The 16,711-nt window shown below is 44.6% G+C and overlaps 2 long non-coding RNA genes across 3 annotated transcripts in view; one reads left to right on the plus strand and one right to left on the minus strand.

Moving 5' to 3' along the window:
* LOC140106244 (uncharacterized) overlaps positions 1-2,469 on the minus strand; it is a 53,505-nt gene extending 51,036 nt beyond the window's left edge. The window contains exon 1 of the long non-coding RNA XR_011850744.1: positions 2,312-2,469. This is a non-coding gene — a long non-coding RNA (uncharacterized lncRNA). The remainder of the gene's footprint in view (positions 1-2,311) is intronic.
* LOC140106243 (uncharacterized) overlaps positions 2,455-16,711 on the plus strand; it is a 69,882-nt gene continuing 55,625 nt past the window's right edge. The window contains exon 1 of one of the 2 annotated variants that reach the window (XR_011850742.1): positions 2,455-2,589. This is a non-coding gene — a long non-coding RNA (uncharacterized lncRNA). The remainder of the gene's footprint in view (positions 2,590-16,711) is intronic. The other variant, XR_011850743.1, reaches the window with a different exon arrangement.

Consider the following 16,711-nt stretch of genomic DNA (forward strand, 5'->3'; position numbering starts at 1 on the left):
TCACTTTTCTTTTTATGATATCCGTGCTCCCTTTCATGGGAAATCCCTTTAACAATCTTTTTGTTGTATTGTAGACATTGGCAGAGAGAGAAGGCTAGAGAATACAGCCAGTTGCCTTATAGATATATACAGGGTAATAAGATAGAAAAGATAAAAACATGATGGAGCCTACAGAGGAATGCCTGGAGAGCTGACAGGTCAGTGACCATCTCATAGATCAGATATGTGAGAAATTTATTACAATTTTATTCTTCCATTATGACAGTACCATCACTAAAGACATGAGGGAAAATATTTCAGACCTCACTTTTATTAAACTTTAAAAACCTCCTGACTTGTACTTGTTCATTTCCTTCCGTTTACACTCTATAGATCTGATAACAATGGTTTCTGAAATGGAGAACATTTAGCCACTAAACCCTTTGATGTACTTTCATGTGCAGTTATAAAGAACATGAAGTATCAGCGGTTACTTTCTGTGACTTTTCCATTTCTACACGATGTGTTGTTTAGTACACAAGAATATTGTGAGGGTTTTTTTTAACTGTCCTGCCCACCTATGGGTTACAGAGCACCATGGGAAAAGTTTTAAAGGGTACAGCGAGGGTAATTGAGTACTGTAGTTCTTCTGGATTCTATAAATTTGGTGACAAATAAATTATAAACACAGTTCTGCCCATGTATTGTTAAATGAGCCAATAGTAAGCTTGGGCAGAACGGTGCCTGAGTGGGCAGCACTACAACCTCGCTGCGCTGGTGTCCCTGGGTTCTCCCATGTACAGATACACCCCAGGTGTAATTATATATAGCCCCCCCCCCCCCAAGTTTCAATAACATTCTGCTCCCATATCCAGATTGGCACAAATATAATTATATATAGCTACCCTGGTATAGTGAAATTCTCTCCCCAGTTTCTATAACATCATGCTCCCATATATAGATCCCCCCCATCCAGCTATAGTAATATACCCCCTCCCAAATTGCATGCATTCGTGTGCCTGTGTCTAAGTCTCTTCATGCATTTTTCTTTTCCTTCACACTCATCCAGGAGAGGAAGTATGTATGAGAAAACACAAGCACACAGCCTGCAGCTCCCACATCATCTTTTCCTCACCCACCTCTTATGCCGGCTGCGTCTCCTGTAAAGGGACCAAGGTGTCATGATGTCATCACACACCACCTGCATCCTGATGTCATCACACACCACCTGCGTCCTGATGTCATCACACACCGCCTGTGTCCTGATGTCATCACACACCGCCTGTGTCCTGATGTCATCACACACCGCCTGTGTCCTGATGTCATCACACACCGCCTGTGTCCTGATGTCATCACACACTACCTGCGTCCTGATGTCATCACACACCACCTGCGTCCTGATGTCATCACACACCGCCTGTGTCCTGATGTCATCACACACCGCCTGTGTCCTGATGTCATCACACACCGCCTGTGTCCTGATGTCATCACACACCGCCTGTGTCCTGATGTCATCACACACTACCTGCGTCCTGATGTCATCACACACCGCCTGCGTCCTGATGTCATCAAACACCGCCTGCGTCCTGATGTCATCACACACCACCTGCATCCTGATGTCATCAGACACAGCCTTTGTCCTGATGTCATCAAACACCGCCTGCGTCCTGATGTCATCAAACACCGCCTGCATCCTGATGTCATCACACACCGCCTTTGTCCTGATGTCATCAAACGCCGCCTGCGTCCTGATGTCATCACACACCACCTGCGTCCTGATGTCATCACACATCGCCTGCGTCCTCATGTCATCACACACAGCCTTTGTCCTGATGTCATCAAACGCCGCCTGCGTCCTGATGTCATCACACACCACCTGCGTCCTGATGTCATCACACACCACCTGCATTTGGTGTCATCACACATCCACCTGCATCACCCCAAATAGTCTGCACCATGGTGTCTGTCAATTACATCTGTGTTTTAAAGACACAGATGCAATTTATTTTACTGATGCGATTTGGGCAGCAATGGGCGCACAAATCAGCCACATTGTAGTCTGCCATTTTGCCACCCCCTTCAGGGCTGTGTCATCTGCTGACTGAAGCAAGATTTTCATCATGTGGCCCTGTGTAGCTGCATCTAAATACTGCACTTTTTTGCTATTTATAATGGAATAATATGTAAAGAAACCTGCAAAATGGGAACTTAGCCTACGGAAAGAAAGCCCACTTAGTCTATATTGCTGACTAAAATCTTCAAAAGTTGATAAGACTGTATGTAATTGTGATGTGGAATAAATGATCACACAATGGATCATACATGATATTACCTGCGCTGCGTGATACCATGGTGCTCCTGGGCACTAGGACCCAGCAGAGTCTTGTCTTCCCAGGCTCCCTCGTGCTGTTGTTGCTGGGGCCGTGACGTCAGTGTCGGGCCTCCAGCAGGCGCGCTGTGATTTGTGCTCCCTGGCACGTGTGTGCGCGCGCAGTGCTCGCGCTCGGCCACGCGGGGGCGCGCTGGTGACGGCTCCTTGGCTAGAAGCCCAGTTCTCCGGTGTGGCGCGGTGATGGCGGCCGCACGTAGTGCGCGGTGTGCTGGCCCGGGGTATGTCATGTATTACCTCACTGATGAAACATAAAAGATTGTATAGAGCGGGGCATGCGGAGAGGAGGTGGACACACTTAATAACGCACACGACTATGGTGTGAATGTGGGGCAATGTTCTACTGCGAAGCTGCGCTAATATCCCCTACCGGGCCAATCCAAGACCGTGGTGTCACAACACATGATCCCATTCATGCCTGGAAAAACGCAGAAAAAAACCTGTGCCTGTACTTTACTGCTGGACAGTGACACATTAGCCAGTGTTTCCCCTATACACTTGCTTCACCTCGCTTGCAGTCTGTGTACATATGTCTGATATGTATATGATGTGTGTGCCGGGGGTGCACTTACATTACTGCACACACAAGGATTCATTCATCAACTCGTCTCCACTTAAAGGGAACCTACCACCCCGATTCTACCTATAAAGGTAGAACGGGTGGTAGGTGGATGAATGGGACGTGAGGATAGCCCTTTTTTGGGCTAATCCTCACGTCCCGGCTATCTTTTAGAAAACTTTAATGCAGGCATATGTAAATTTTTTTATGCGGCTACTGGGGTGTGGAGTAGCCGCATAAAAAAATTTACATATGCCCGCGCCGAAGATTAAATGGTAGGCAGAGTAACGCGGCTACTGGGGCGTGGAGTAGCCGCGTTACTCTGCCTACCATTTAATCTTCGGCGCGCAGCTCCTCGTCCGAGTCCCCGGCATCTGCGACCTTATGCGCATGCGGAGTAGCTCCGGCCCCGGAAATCAACCACATGGATTTAGTCATTTTAACCCAAGCATACATACTGGCACGTGCCCCCATGGACCGGGATCTGTTCTTAATTACCTACTAATGACTTATTTTTTAATGAAAAAGGATGTGTAAAATATGCCAATGAGCCTCAGGGGCTCCTGTGTAGTCACTGATTCTCTGGCAGGGTAGGGGGCGCGTGAATAATTATCAGATGATTATAAGGAAGGAGATTCTGTGATATACACAGGTGCCCCTGAGGCTCATTTGCATATTTGTAAAAAGACCGTTTTCATGAACCATAAACCAAACAACAGCGAAATGAAGAACTGATCCTGATGTAGGGGGCACACACAATATTTGGGTTAAGACCACTAAATCTATGTGGTTAATTTCCTTTAAAGGGGTTGTCCAGTCACAACAGGATAGGGGGATAACTTGCTATTCAGTGTTGGGGGGTTTCACAATGGTGGGACCCCAATGGATCGCAGTATCCATCGTCCTACCCCAAGTGAACAGAGCAGACGGTCGCGCATGTGCCCTGCAACTCTATTCATCCTTGTGGAGATAACCATGCGCTGTACTCGGCAATCTCCGTCTGTTCCATTGATGGTGAATGGAGCTACGACACACTTGTCCAACTAGCCGCCCCATTCTTTTATGGACCCCTGTTTTCGTGATCTGTGGGACCCACAACAATCAACATGTTACCCCCTTATCCTGTTCTCGTGATCTGTGGGACCCACAACAATCAACATGTTACCCCCTTATCCTGTAAATGGGGGTAACTTTTTGTGACTGGACAACCCTTTTAAAGTATCAGTGTTAGGAGCATTATTAATGGATTTGCACTACTGTCTCCCCTTTTATAATAAGTTTTATATCTAATTATATTATAGGTCAGGAAACTGCATAAATGATATAAAACCAGCCCCGAGCTGCCATACTTTTTACTGGGACATCTGCCTGCTGTAGTTTAGTCCAGATTGGCAGAGAACTATATTCAGAATAGTCCTGGAATGGGAGGCATTTGTGTAAGTACTTACTACATCCTCAGCAGTTGTCTCTGTAGTATCCTCTATGTGAGTGACAGTGATAAGTGCCAGGTTGGTACCTGTCTGCAGTATGAATGTTCTGTAGTATCCTCTATGTAAGTGGCAGTGATAAGTGCCAGGTTGGTACCTGTCTGCAGTATGAATGTTCTGTAGTATCCTCTATGTGAGTGACAGTGATAAGTGCCAGGTTGGTACCTGTCTGCAGTATGAATGTTCTGTAGTATCCTCTATGTGAGTGACAGTGATAAGTGCCAGGTTGGTACCTGTCTGCAGTATGAATATTCTGTAGTATCCTCTATGTAAGTGACAGTGATAAGTTCCAGGTTGGTTCCTGTCTGTAGTATGAATGTTCTGTAGTATCCTCTATGTAAGTGGCAGTGATAAGTTCCAGGTTGGTACCTGTCTGCAGTATGAATGTTCTGTAGTATCCTCTATGTGAGTGACAGTGATAAGTGCCAGGTTGGTACCTGTCTGCAGTATGAATGTTCTGTAGTATCCTCTATGTGAGTGACAGTGATAAGTGCCAGGTTGGTACCTGTCTGCAGTATGAATATTCTGTAGTATCCTCTATGTGAGTGACAGTGATAAGTTCCAGGTTGGTACCTGTCTGCAGTATGAATGTTCTGTAGTATCCTCTATGTAAGTGACAGTGATAAGTTCCAGGTTGGTTCCTGTCTGCAGTATGAATGTTCTGTAGTATCCTCTATGTAAGTGGCAGTGATAAGTTCCAGGTTGGTACCTGTCTGCAGTATGAATGTTCTGTAGTATCCTCTATGTAAGTGACAGTGATAAGTTCCAGGTTGGTACCTGTCTGCAGTATGAATGTTCTGTAGTATCCTCTATGTGAGTGACAGTGATAAGTCCCAGGTTGGTACCTGTCTGCAGTATGAATGTTCTGTAGTATCCTCTATGTGAGTGACAGTGATAAGTTCCAGGTTGGTACCTGTCTGCAGTATGAATATTCTGTAGTATCCTCTATGTGAGTGACAGTGATAAGTGCCAGGTTGGTACCTGTCTGCAGTATGAATGTTCTGTAGTATCCTCTATGTAAGTGGCAGTGATAAGTTCCAGGTTGGTACCTGTCTGCAGTATGAATGTTCTGTAGTATCCTCTATGTGAGTGACAGTGATAAGTGCCAGGTTGGTACCTGTCTGCAGTATGAATGTTCTGTAGTATCCTCTATGTGAGTGACAGTGATAAGTGCCAGGTTGGTACCTGTCTGCAGTATGAATGTTCTGTAGTATCCTCTATGTGAGTGACAGTGATAAGTTCCAGGTTGGTACCTGTCTGCAGTATGAATATTCTGTAGTATCCTCTATGTGAATGACAGTGATAAGTGCCAGGTTGGTACCTGTCTGCAGTATGAATGTTCTGTAGTATCCTCTATGTAAGTGGCAGTGATAAGTTCCAGGTTGGTACCTGTCTGCAGTATGAATGTTCTGTAGTATCCTCTATGTAAGTGACAGTGATAAGTTCCAGGTTGGTACCTGTCTGCAGTATGAATGTTCTGTAGTATCCTCTATGTAAGTGACAGTGATAAGTCCCAGGTTGGTACCTGTCTGCAGTATGAATGTTCTGTAGTATCCTCTATGTAAGTGACAGTGATAAGTGCCAGGTTGGTACCTGTCTGCAGTATGAATGTTCTGTAGTATCCTCTATGTAAGTGGCAGTGATAAGTTCCAGGTTGGTACCTGTCTGCAGTATGAATGTTCTGTAGTATCCTCTATGTGAGTGACAGTGATAAGTCCCAGGTTGGTACCTGTCTGCAGTATGAATGTTCTGTAGTATCCTCTATGTAAGTGACAGTGATAAGTGCCAGGTTGGTACCTGTCTGCAGTATGAATGTTCTGTATTATCCTCTATGTGAGTGACAGTGATAAGTTCCAGGTTGGTACCTGTCTGCAGTATGAATGTTCTGTAGTATCCTCTATGTGAGTGACAGTGATAAGTCCCAGGTTGGTACCTGTCTGCAGTATGAATGTTCTGTAGTATCCTCTATGTAAGTGGCAGTGATAAGTCCCAGGTTGGTACCTGTCTGCAGTATGAATGTTCTGTAGTATCCTCTATGTGAGTGACAGTGATAAGTTCCAGGTTGGTACCTGTCTGCAGTATGAATGTTCTGTAGTATCCTCTATGTGAGTGACAGTGATAAGTCCCAGGTTGGTACCTGTCTACAGTATGAATATTCTGTAGTATCCTCTATGTGAGTGACAGTGATAAGTTCCAGGTTGGTACCTGTCTGCAGTATGAATGTTCTGTAGTATCCTCTATGTGAGTGACAGTGATAAGTCCCAGGTTGGTACCTGTCTGCAGTATGAATGTTCTGTAGTATCCTCTATGTAAGTGACAGTGATAAGTTCCAGGTTGGTACCTGTCTGCAGTATGAATGTTCTGTAGTATCCTCTATGTAAGTGACAGTGATAAGTTCCAGGTTGGTACCTGTCTGCAGTATGAATGTTCTGTAGTATCCTCTATGTAAGTGACAGTGATAAGTGCCAGGTTGGTACCTGTCTGCAGTATGAATGTTCTGTAGTATCCTCTATGTGAGTGGCAGTGATAAGTTCCAGGTTGGTACCTGTCTGCAGTATGAATGTTCTGTAGTATCCTCTATGTAAGTGACAGTGATAAGTTCCAGGTTGGTACCTGTCTGCAGTATGAATGTTCTGTAGTATCCTCTATGTAAGTGACAGTGATAAGTGCCAGGTTGGTACCTGTCTGCAGTATGAATGTTCTGTAGTATCCTCTATGTGAGTGGCAGTGATAAGTTCCAGGTTGGTACCTGTCTGCAGTATGAATGTTCTGTAGTATCCTCTATGTGAGTGGCAGTGATAAGTTCCAGGTTGGTACCTGTCTGCAGTATGAATGTTCTGTAGTATCCTCTATGTAGGTGACAGTGATAAGTTCCAGGTTGGTACCTGTCTGCAGTATGAATGTTCTGTAGTATCCTCTATGTGAGTGACAGTGATAAGTTCCTGGTTGGTACCTGTCTGCAGTATGAATGTTCTGTAGTATCCTCTATGTAAATGACATTGATAAGTCCCAGGTTGGTACCTGTCTGCAGTATGAATGTTCTGTAGTATCCTCTATGTGAGTGACAGTGATAAGTCCCAGGTTGGTACCTGTCTGCAGTATGAATGTTCTGTAGTATCCTCTATGTAAGTGACAGTGATAAGTTCCAGGTTGGTACCTGTCTGCAGTATGAATGTTCTGTAGTATCCTCTATGTAAGTGACAGTGATAAGTGCCAGGTTGGTACCTGTCTGCAGTATGAATGTTCTGTAGTATCCTCTATGTGAGTGACAGTGATAAGTCCCAGGTTGGTACCTGTCTGCAGTATGAATGTTCTGTAGTATCCTCTATGTGAGTGACAGTGATAAGTCCCAGGTTGGTACCTGTCTGCAGTATGAATGTTCTGTAGTATCCTCTATGTAAGTGACAGTGATAAGTGCCAGGTTGGTACCTGTCTGCAGTATGAATGTTCTGTAGTATCCTCTATGTGAGTGACAGTGATAAGTTCCAGGTTGGTACCTGTCTGCAGTATGAATGTTCTGTAGTATCCTCTATGTGAGTGACAGTGATAAGTGCCAGGTTGGTACCTGTCTGCAGTATGAATGTTCTGTAGTATCCTCTATGTAAGTGACAGTGATAAGTTCCAGGTTGGTACCTGTCTGCAGTATGAATGTTCTGTAGTATCCTCTATGTAAGTGACAGTGATAAGTGCCAGGTTGGTACCTGTCTGCAGTATGAATGTTCTGTAATATCCTCTATGTAAGTGACAGTGATAAGTTCCAGGTTGGTACCTGTCTGCAGTATGAATGTTCTGTAGTATCCTCTATGTAAGTGACAGTGATAAGTGCCAGGTTGGTACCTGTCTGCAGTATGAATGTTCTGTAGTATCCTCTATGTAAGTGACAGTGATAAGTACTAGGTTGGTACCTGTCTGCAGTATGAATGTTCTGTAGTATCCTCTATGTGAGTGACAGTGATAAGTACTAGGTTGGTACCTGTCTGCAGTATGAATATTCTGTAGTATCCTCTATGTGAGTGACAGTGATAAGTACTAGGTTGGTACCTGTCTGCAGTATGAATGTTCTGTAGTGACGCTCATCTGGCCCTGGATATTGGTTACTCATTAAAGAAACTTCAGGATTGGCCTCAATCATTACTTATGAGGACTATGAGGCAATTTTGGAAAATACTAGTATTTCTGCCATGTCAGGTCATCTGGCACAGCGTACAAAAGGTTCACAGGAAATGGTTTCCTTCTGATCTTTGAACTGCATTGGTTATAATAGACTCTTTCTTATATATGATTTCCATTTCCTTAAAGAATGATCTTTCGTACATCACGCGAATATAAAAGAAAATATATATATATATATACGGTGAATCTGTTGCATGTTAATCAATGAGTAAAGTTTAAATTTGTGCCACCATGTATAGAAATAATTAGGAGACCCAATTCTAAACCAGTGTTTTGGTCCTGTCTTTCACAGGATCAGAAGGTCTCAAAGGTAAAACCCTTCCTCTAGAGCAGTGGTCCCCAGCCTTTAAGTATCTACAGACCAGCTGCACCCAAAAATGTTTTTATGGGAATTGGGTCAGGTAACCCCCTTACCATGGTCCCTGGGCAAAAATGGTATACCCTGCAAATACTCCATATCTAACTAGATATCTAGCTCCATATCTAATCTATCCCCTAACCCATTGGTCTTCAACCGCCGGGCAGTGGCCCAAAACTGGGCCGTGCAAGACCCGGTGCTGGGCCGTAGTCAAGCGGTTAAAAAATAAAAAGGATACTCACCTCCCCGGCTTCTCTTCTCCCCACGGCTCCGACTTCATCTCTCCTCAGATTACTGGCAGTGCGGGAAGGGGCAGGTCTATGGTCTCTGCTGCACACACAATGATCGCGTGACATGACCGCGTAATAGCGGGTGGGTGCGGGCAGACAACATAGACGTGCCTCTGTCTGCACTGCCTTGAATCTGAGGAGAGATGAAATCGGGACGTTTAATTAGTGGGTGGAGCACTCTTTTCTTTCTGGGGGGGGGGGGGCACTGCTGGGGGCATTTTTATGGTGGGGCACCGTTGGGGGCATTTTTATGGTGGGGCACCGCTGGGGGCATTTTATGGGGGGGCACCGCTGGGGGCATTTTATGGGGGGGGGCACCGCTGGGGGCATTTTATGGGGGGGGCACCGCTGGGGGCATTTTATGGGGGGGGGGGGGCACCGCTGGGGACTTTTTATGGCGGGGCACCGCTGCAGACATTTTATGGGAGGGGACCGCTGCAGGCATTTTATGGGGGAGGCACTGCTGTGCTGCTGTGGACATTTTATGGACATTTTACGGGGGGGGGGGGCACTGCAGCGGACATTTTATGGGGGGGCACCGTTGCAGACATTTTATGGGGGGCACTGCCGCTGACATATTATGGGGAGGGGGGCACCGCCGCTGACATTTTATAGGGGGGGGGCCACTGCCGTGGACATTTAATGGGGGGGGGGGGCACTGCCCTGAATTTTTTATGGGGACTGGCACTGCCGCAGACTTTTTATGGAGGGGGGCACTGCCGTGGACATGTTATTAGTGAGTGGAGGCCGCTGCTGGGACATGTTGTTGATATAATAATTCTTTATTTATATAGAGAGTACAGAGCTCACTAAATTGGTTAATCAGGGAGACTGCTGCTTGACATGTTATGAATGCGCTGCTAGACATTTTATTAACCCCTTAAGGACGGAGGGTTTTCCGGCTCATTTCTCGCTCTCCAACTTCAAAAATCCATAACTTTTTCATTTTTCCGTGTACAGACCTGTGTGAGGGCTTATTTTGTGCGTAACAAATTTTACTTTCCCGTAATGTTATTTATTTTAACATGCCGTGTACTGCGAAGCTGAAAAAAAATTCCAAATGTGGAAAAATTGAAAAAAAACCGCACGTGCGTCACGTTCTTGTGGGCTCAGTTTTTACGACTTTCACTCTTCGCTCCAAATAACACGCCTACTTTATTCTTTGGTTCGGTGCGATCGCGGTGATACCAAATTTATATAGGTTTTATTGTGTTTTAATACATTTTCAAAAATTAAACGAATGTGTACAAAAAAGAAAAAAATTTTTTTGCCATCTTCTGACGCTAATAACTTTTTCATACTTTGGCGCACGGAAATGTGTGAGGGGTCATTTTTTGCGAAATGAGGCGACGTTTTCATTGCTACCATTTTGAGGTCTGTGCGACATTTTGATCATTTTTTATTTCATTTTTTATGTTATGTAAAAAGGTGTAAAAGTCGCATTTCGGACATTTGGGCGCCATTTCCCGCCTCGGAGGTCACCGCCGGCCGTAACCGTTTTTATATTTTGATAGATCGGGCATTTTGGGACGCGGCGATACCTAATATGTTTGTGATTTTTACTGTTTGTTATGTTTTATATCCGTTCTAGGGAAAGGGGGGTGATTTGAACTTTTAATATTTTATTAATTTTTTTTATTTTTTAAACTTTTTTTTTTCTTTTTTTTTTCACTATCTTTTAGACCATCTAGGGTACAATAACCCTAGATGATCAGATCGCTCCTACCATATACTGCAATACTACAGTATTGCAATATATGGCGTTTTTGCAGGTCTTACATTACAATGAGCCACTGGCTCATTGTAACGAACCTGCATAAACCATGTAGCCTCGTGTCAAGAGAAGACCCGAGGCTACCATGGTAACCGATCGCCGCCCCCCGATGACGTTCGGGGGCGTGGCGATCGAAAAAAAGATGGCGGCGCCCGCGCGCCGCCGTCTTTTAAACGCCGCCCGCGACTTTGCGGGCGGCGTTTAGAGGGTTAATAGCCGCGATCGGTGCAAGCACCGACCGCGGTTATTAGCGGTGGGGGTTTTGTGCAAAATGCAAAAACCCCCACCTCTGTATGAAGAGGACTCAGCCCGTGAGCCCTCTTCATACTTCCCTTATACCTCTGCGCCGTAGAGCTACGGCGCAGAGCGTTAAGGGGTTAAAGAGTTGCAGCTCTATTGCCCAACTGAGGCATGTACTCCTGGCCAAGTTTTCCCAGTTTTTTCTGGTAAAATTAGGTACCTTCATTTACACTTGGGTCGGCTTAGGGTGATGCGACACATGGCGTTTTGAACCCATTTTTGGTCCGTTTTCAAGCAGTCTGTTAAAAAACGCATGCGGTTTTTGAAAACGCATCCATTTTTGACAGGTTTTAGCAATTAACTTAATTAAAACTGGTCAAAAACAGATGCTTTTTTATACACAATCGGTTTTTAACTAATGCGTTTTTTGGACGGACTGCTTAAAAAACGTGTTCAAAACGTCATGTGTGGCATCACTCTCATACTTTGTAAGCGTATATCTGGTATATAAATTTTTATCCAACCTGGTCCCTGGTAAAAAATTTTGGGTGGAGCCGGGCCCCAGATAAAAAAAAGGTTGGGGAACACTGCCCTAACCCATATTTATAAGAAGGGGGCTACAGAAAAGGGGACATAATAATACCTCTTTCTTTCTATAGCGTCCCAGACACCTCTAATAATCTAATTTTACCAACAAAATGCTAAAACTTATTGACTTGAGTTTAAACCTAGGGTGGGAAATGCAGCTTCTACTCTTTGATAATATGCTCACCCGTCCCCCTTCCTAATAAAATGTCCACAGCAGAGCCCCCCACTAATTAAATGTCCACAGCTGAGCCCCCACTAATGAAATGTCCACAGCAGAGCCCCCCCACTAATTAAATGTCCACAGCCGAGCCCCCCCACTAATGAAATGTCCACAGCAGAGCCCCCCCACTAATGAAATGTCCACAGCAGAGCCCCCAACATTAATGAAATGTCCACAGCAGAGCCCCCAACATTAATGAAATGTCCACAGCAGAGCCCCCAACATTAATGAAATGTCCACAGCAGAGCCCCCAACATTAATGAAATGTCCACAGCAGAGCCCCCAACATTAATGAAATGTCCACAGCAGAGCCCCCAACATTAATGAAATGTCCACAGCAGAGCCCCCAACATTAATGAAATGTCCACAGCAGAGCCCCCAACATTAATGAAATGTCCACAGCAGAGCCCCCAACATTAATGAAATGTCCACAGCAGAGCCCCCAACATTAATGAAATGTCCACAGCAGAGCCCCAACACTAATGAAATGTCCACAGCAGAGCCTCCCACACTAATGAAATGTCCACAGCAGAGCCCCCCCCTCATGAAATGTCCACAGCAGAGCGCCCCCCAACTAATGAAATGTCCACAGCATGAGCCCCCCCTCACACTAATGAAATGTCCACAGTAGAGCCCCCCCCTCACACTAATGAAATTGAATTCATAAACTACTACCAGTATGTTGGCAAACTTATTAAAGGGGTTGGCATTTTTCAATAAATCTGTTCCATTAGACATGTCTTGGCATGTATATGTACCTGTACATTTGCCTCTTGTGAGCGCTTCAGCCTTTCCCTGTTATCCACATGCTAGCATCCAGCATCTCTACACAACGTCCGTTTTCTCCAGTTCATCCTAACGGCAGCCTCCAGTGTGTTTTTTTCCCTCAGTTGGTCTCATTGACAGACACAGAGAGTCGGGTGGGGGAACAGCAGGATAAGTCATAATCGTGTGCTGCAGGTCCCTCCTATTTACCAGTGTTCAGACATGTAAACAAACATCCTACAGAGTGCACGGAGTGTCTGCACACAGCAATAAAGGAAGGATCAGGGATGATGAATCAATTCACATTCTTGTATTATTGTTAAGACAGTAAAAGCACATGGGCAAAAAATGTAAGAGTGGCCAACCCTATTTATGCCTTAAAAGAGAACCCGTCAGGCAAATTAACCCTGAAACTAAATATATTTTCATTAAACTGCCATTAGAGAGCATTACCTCTATCCCTTCATTGTCCCTCTACATGCCTGTAAACTTAAGCAATCAGGTACTAAAGTTGTATCTAAATGACATGAGAGATGTCCAATGAGTCATTATTATATTCAGCATCTTATTCATGAGTGGGAGGCACAGCCACACCCCAGTGCTTGACTGACAGCCTATATAATAATCTGAGGTATAATGGTGTAATGGCTCCTCCATGTGCTTCCTGGTGCTGGTGCCCCCTGCAGCCTGTGTGTGTATGAGATACTCCTATACACATGACTGACAGCCTGTATAATTCTAGTTCTAGTTATTCTAGTTATATCATATAACAAAACAGTGGAAGAAAAACTAAGAAACGCGATGGTGCTGGTCTGAATGGTGGCATGGTTTTATCAGGAGGATCTGTGGATTTGTGCAGATTATTAACACAGAGCTTCATATGAGGGGGGCCGTGTTTTACAAGATTAATTGGGAGCTCCGGTCAGAGTAAAATACTACGTTTTCTCTGTATTTCTTGGACTTTAAATCGAGACTTTCTGGACCGGTCTTATACCGTGGGTAGCTCCGAGGGGCAAATACTGCACCACAAAAATTGTGATTTCAGCCTGTATAATGATGTGAGGTATAATGGTGTAATGGCTCCTCCATGTGCTTCCTGGTTGTACAACAGCTCCAGGCAGCCATGTTATAGCAGAACTTGTGTAGCGGATGTATGTGTCTCTTACATGTGTATAGTAGGGAGAACATGTCAGCAGATGCAGCACACACACTAGCAATGCTTTACTATACATTACACGCAGACATGAGCAGGGGGAGGAGAGGGGAGGGGGAACAAGAGTGACATCACTGCCTCTGACCATATGACCAGCCTCATTTACATAATAAAGAAAAGATGATTCTATAATGATAAATGTTTGAATTGACTAGATAAAGGCTGGGATGGGATCCTTGTGAGCTGCTCCAACAGGTAGTGGTGACAGGAATAGTGACAGAGACCTGATGATAGGTGTCCTTTAAGATCATATTTTTTTCATGGACGAGCGCAGTGGCATCATTCAAAAAATCTACTTTGAAGTGAGATGTAAATGGGTTGTATAAAGGTTATATAAAGTATAAAGACAGATCCGATCCCCCTGACTCAGAATGTTGCCTTTGCTGTAATTGATGTGTCTGCATCCAGGGCCATCGCTGAAAAGCTCTACTGAAGTCTGGTGCATGATGTCAATCACAGCTGGGGGGAGAGGGGGTCCTGAAACTGGGAGAGCTTGACTTCAGTTTTAACTTTCCTCCTTTATTATATTTTCAGGCAATAGCTTCAGTTGATTTTGTAGATGATGCCACCACACTGACATAATCATCAGGAAGCATGGAAGGTGTTAATCTGATAGATGATGTATTAAAGGAAGAGAATTTTTCTTTCTCTTAGCATATCTATATCAGGAAATGTCAGTGGAAAACCCCTAGACTTTGCCACAATCTCCTGTGATGTAATGTCACCAGGGATTGGAGGAACTTTTGTTCCATTGATTCCATCTGGATTGTGTTTTTTTCCCCCATTTTCTTTAGTTTGTTACTTAAAGCCTGACAAATACTTGCAATATATTACTTAATTTATTCAGTAGCTTTAGGGCAGTTTCACACTGTCAGTGAATCACGGACATCACATGAAAAACAGCACTGCTGCGTTATACATTTGTGTACCATAGCCTGAATGCGTTTTCGGCTCTTGGATTTGGTGGTGTTTTTGTGCTCCATTTAGCCATAAACATGCAAAGTACCGCTTCTATTTTAAAATAAACTTTTATTGGCAATCCATGTATTTATATTATTCTGGGAAATTAGCCAGCAAAACATTTTGGACAATGTTTTGTTCATTTTCCAGGAACCAGGGATTATTTACATAAGAAACACAGTACATCCAGAAATATGTTTCTGAAAAATCTTAACTATAATAAAGGCCTTGTAGCACGGACCAGGAGACGTGTAGCCAACAGCCGCGAGTCACAGAAAGCCTGGAGGAAACCTGCGACGCCTTTGTAGTGATGTGAATGTCTCAGGGAAATTAAAGTGAAGCTCCCTGTGGATCTTAATAAACTCTCAGTGAAGCCTCACCAGCTGGAAATGTAGTGAATGAAGGGCTATTCCCCTTAAAGCTCCTAGCTGTCTTGGCTTATGATGAAGTTATTTCATCTAATTGGAGGTGCAATGTTCTAGACAGTGGGGCTTATTTAAAAGGGTCCCGCGGCCACATTTACGTTGTGTTTTCCGTCGTTTTCGGGGGTTGCGTCGATGGGACACATATTAAGCAGGCGATTGTGTCGATTGTGTCGCTCTAAATCGGGGGTGGGCTGTCCGACGGATTCGGACAAACTGCGGGATTTAACTTAAAAATTGTGTTGCAAGCCATGCATTTACATACACCGGGAGGAAGATGGTGTACTCCAGTGGACCTGATCGGGGAAGCTACACAGTCGTCGGACAATGCACTTTCGGGATCTCCTCCGGACCGGGTAAGTAAACGTACCCCAGTGTTATGCTGCTCCAGATTTATCATCCAGGATCAGACGATGTGATAAATGTGGTGAAGGATAATACTCGACTAATTTTGCATTGTTTTACTATAAAACATTAGGAAACGCATGCACCTTGGATATTGTACATGGTTAGAGTGTTTCTCAATAAATTTAGAATGTCTGCAAAGAGTATTTTGTTCAGTAAAAAATGTAATTCTACCACAAATGTTCTTTCCACTCAACTGTCCCTTAATATGTTTTGATACAGCACATGTGTGAACAGCCAGCTTTGACCTTTTGTGGCTTACCCTCCTTGTGGAGTGTGTCAATGTGGCACACCTATCATAGTTTTTCGGCTTCCTCTTTTTTAAGTTTCCTGAAGTTGGCCTTCTTAATCATTGCAATGTATCTTAAGTTTTCCCCTTTGTGATACACGTGAAGAGTTCCCTGTTTAGTCTCACTTTTGCGACTTTTTAGTCCCAAATAGTAGCTCATAAATGTAAGTCTGGATCTAGCATGCTCTGTTTTGGGACTTATTAGGTGCAGGAATGGGACAGTCTTTCTCTATGATACACAATGGGCCTCCACATTGTGGGGGAGATTTACTTACTCGGTCCATTCGCGATCCAGCGGCGCATTCTCTGCGGTGGATTTGGGTCTTCCGGTGATTCACTAAGGCAGTTCCTCCGATGGCCACCAGGTGTCACTGCTGCGCTGAAGTCCGCTGGAGTGCACGATCCATTGCCGGGCGTGTCCAGCGGCACTTTTTGTTTTTTTAAATGCGGCGGTTTCTTGGAATCCGTCGGGTTTTCGTACGGCAATGCCACCCGATTTCCGTCGCGGGCATGCCGACGCCAATGCGCCACAATCCGATCGCGTGTGCCAAAATCACGGGGCAATACAGGAAAAACCGTCGCGAAACGGAAAAATTCGGT

Source organism: Engystomops pustulosus, chromosome 11 (genome assembly GCF_040894005.1).
Source record: "Engystomops pustulosus chromosome 11, aEngPut4.maternal, whole genome shotgun sequence".
Taxonomy (NCBI): Eukaryota; Metazoa; Chordata; class Amphibia; order Anura; family Leptodactylidae; genus Engystomops; species Engystomops pustulosus.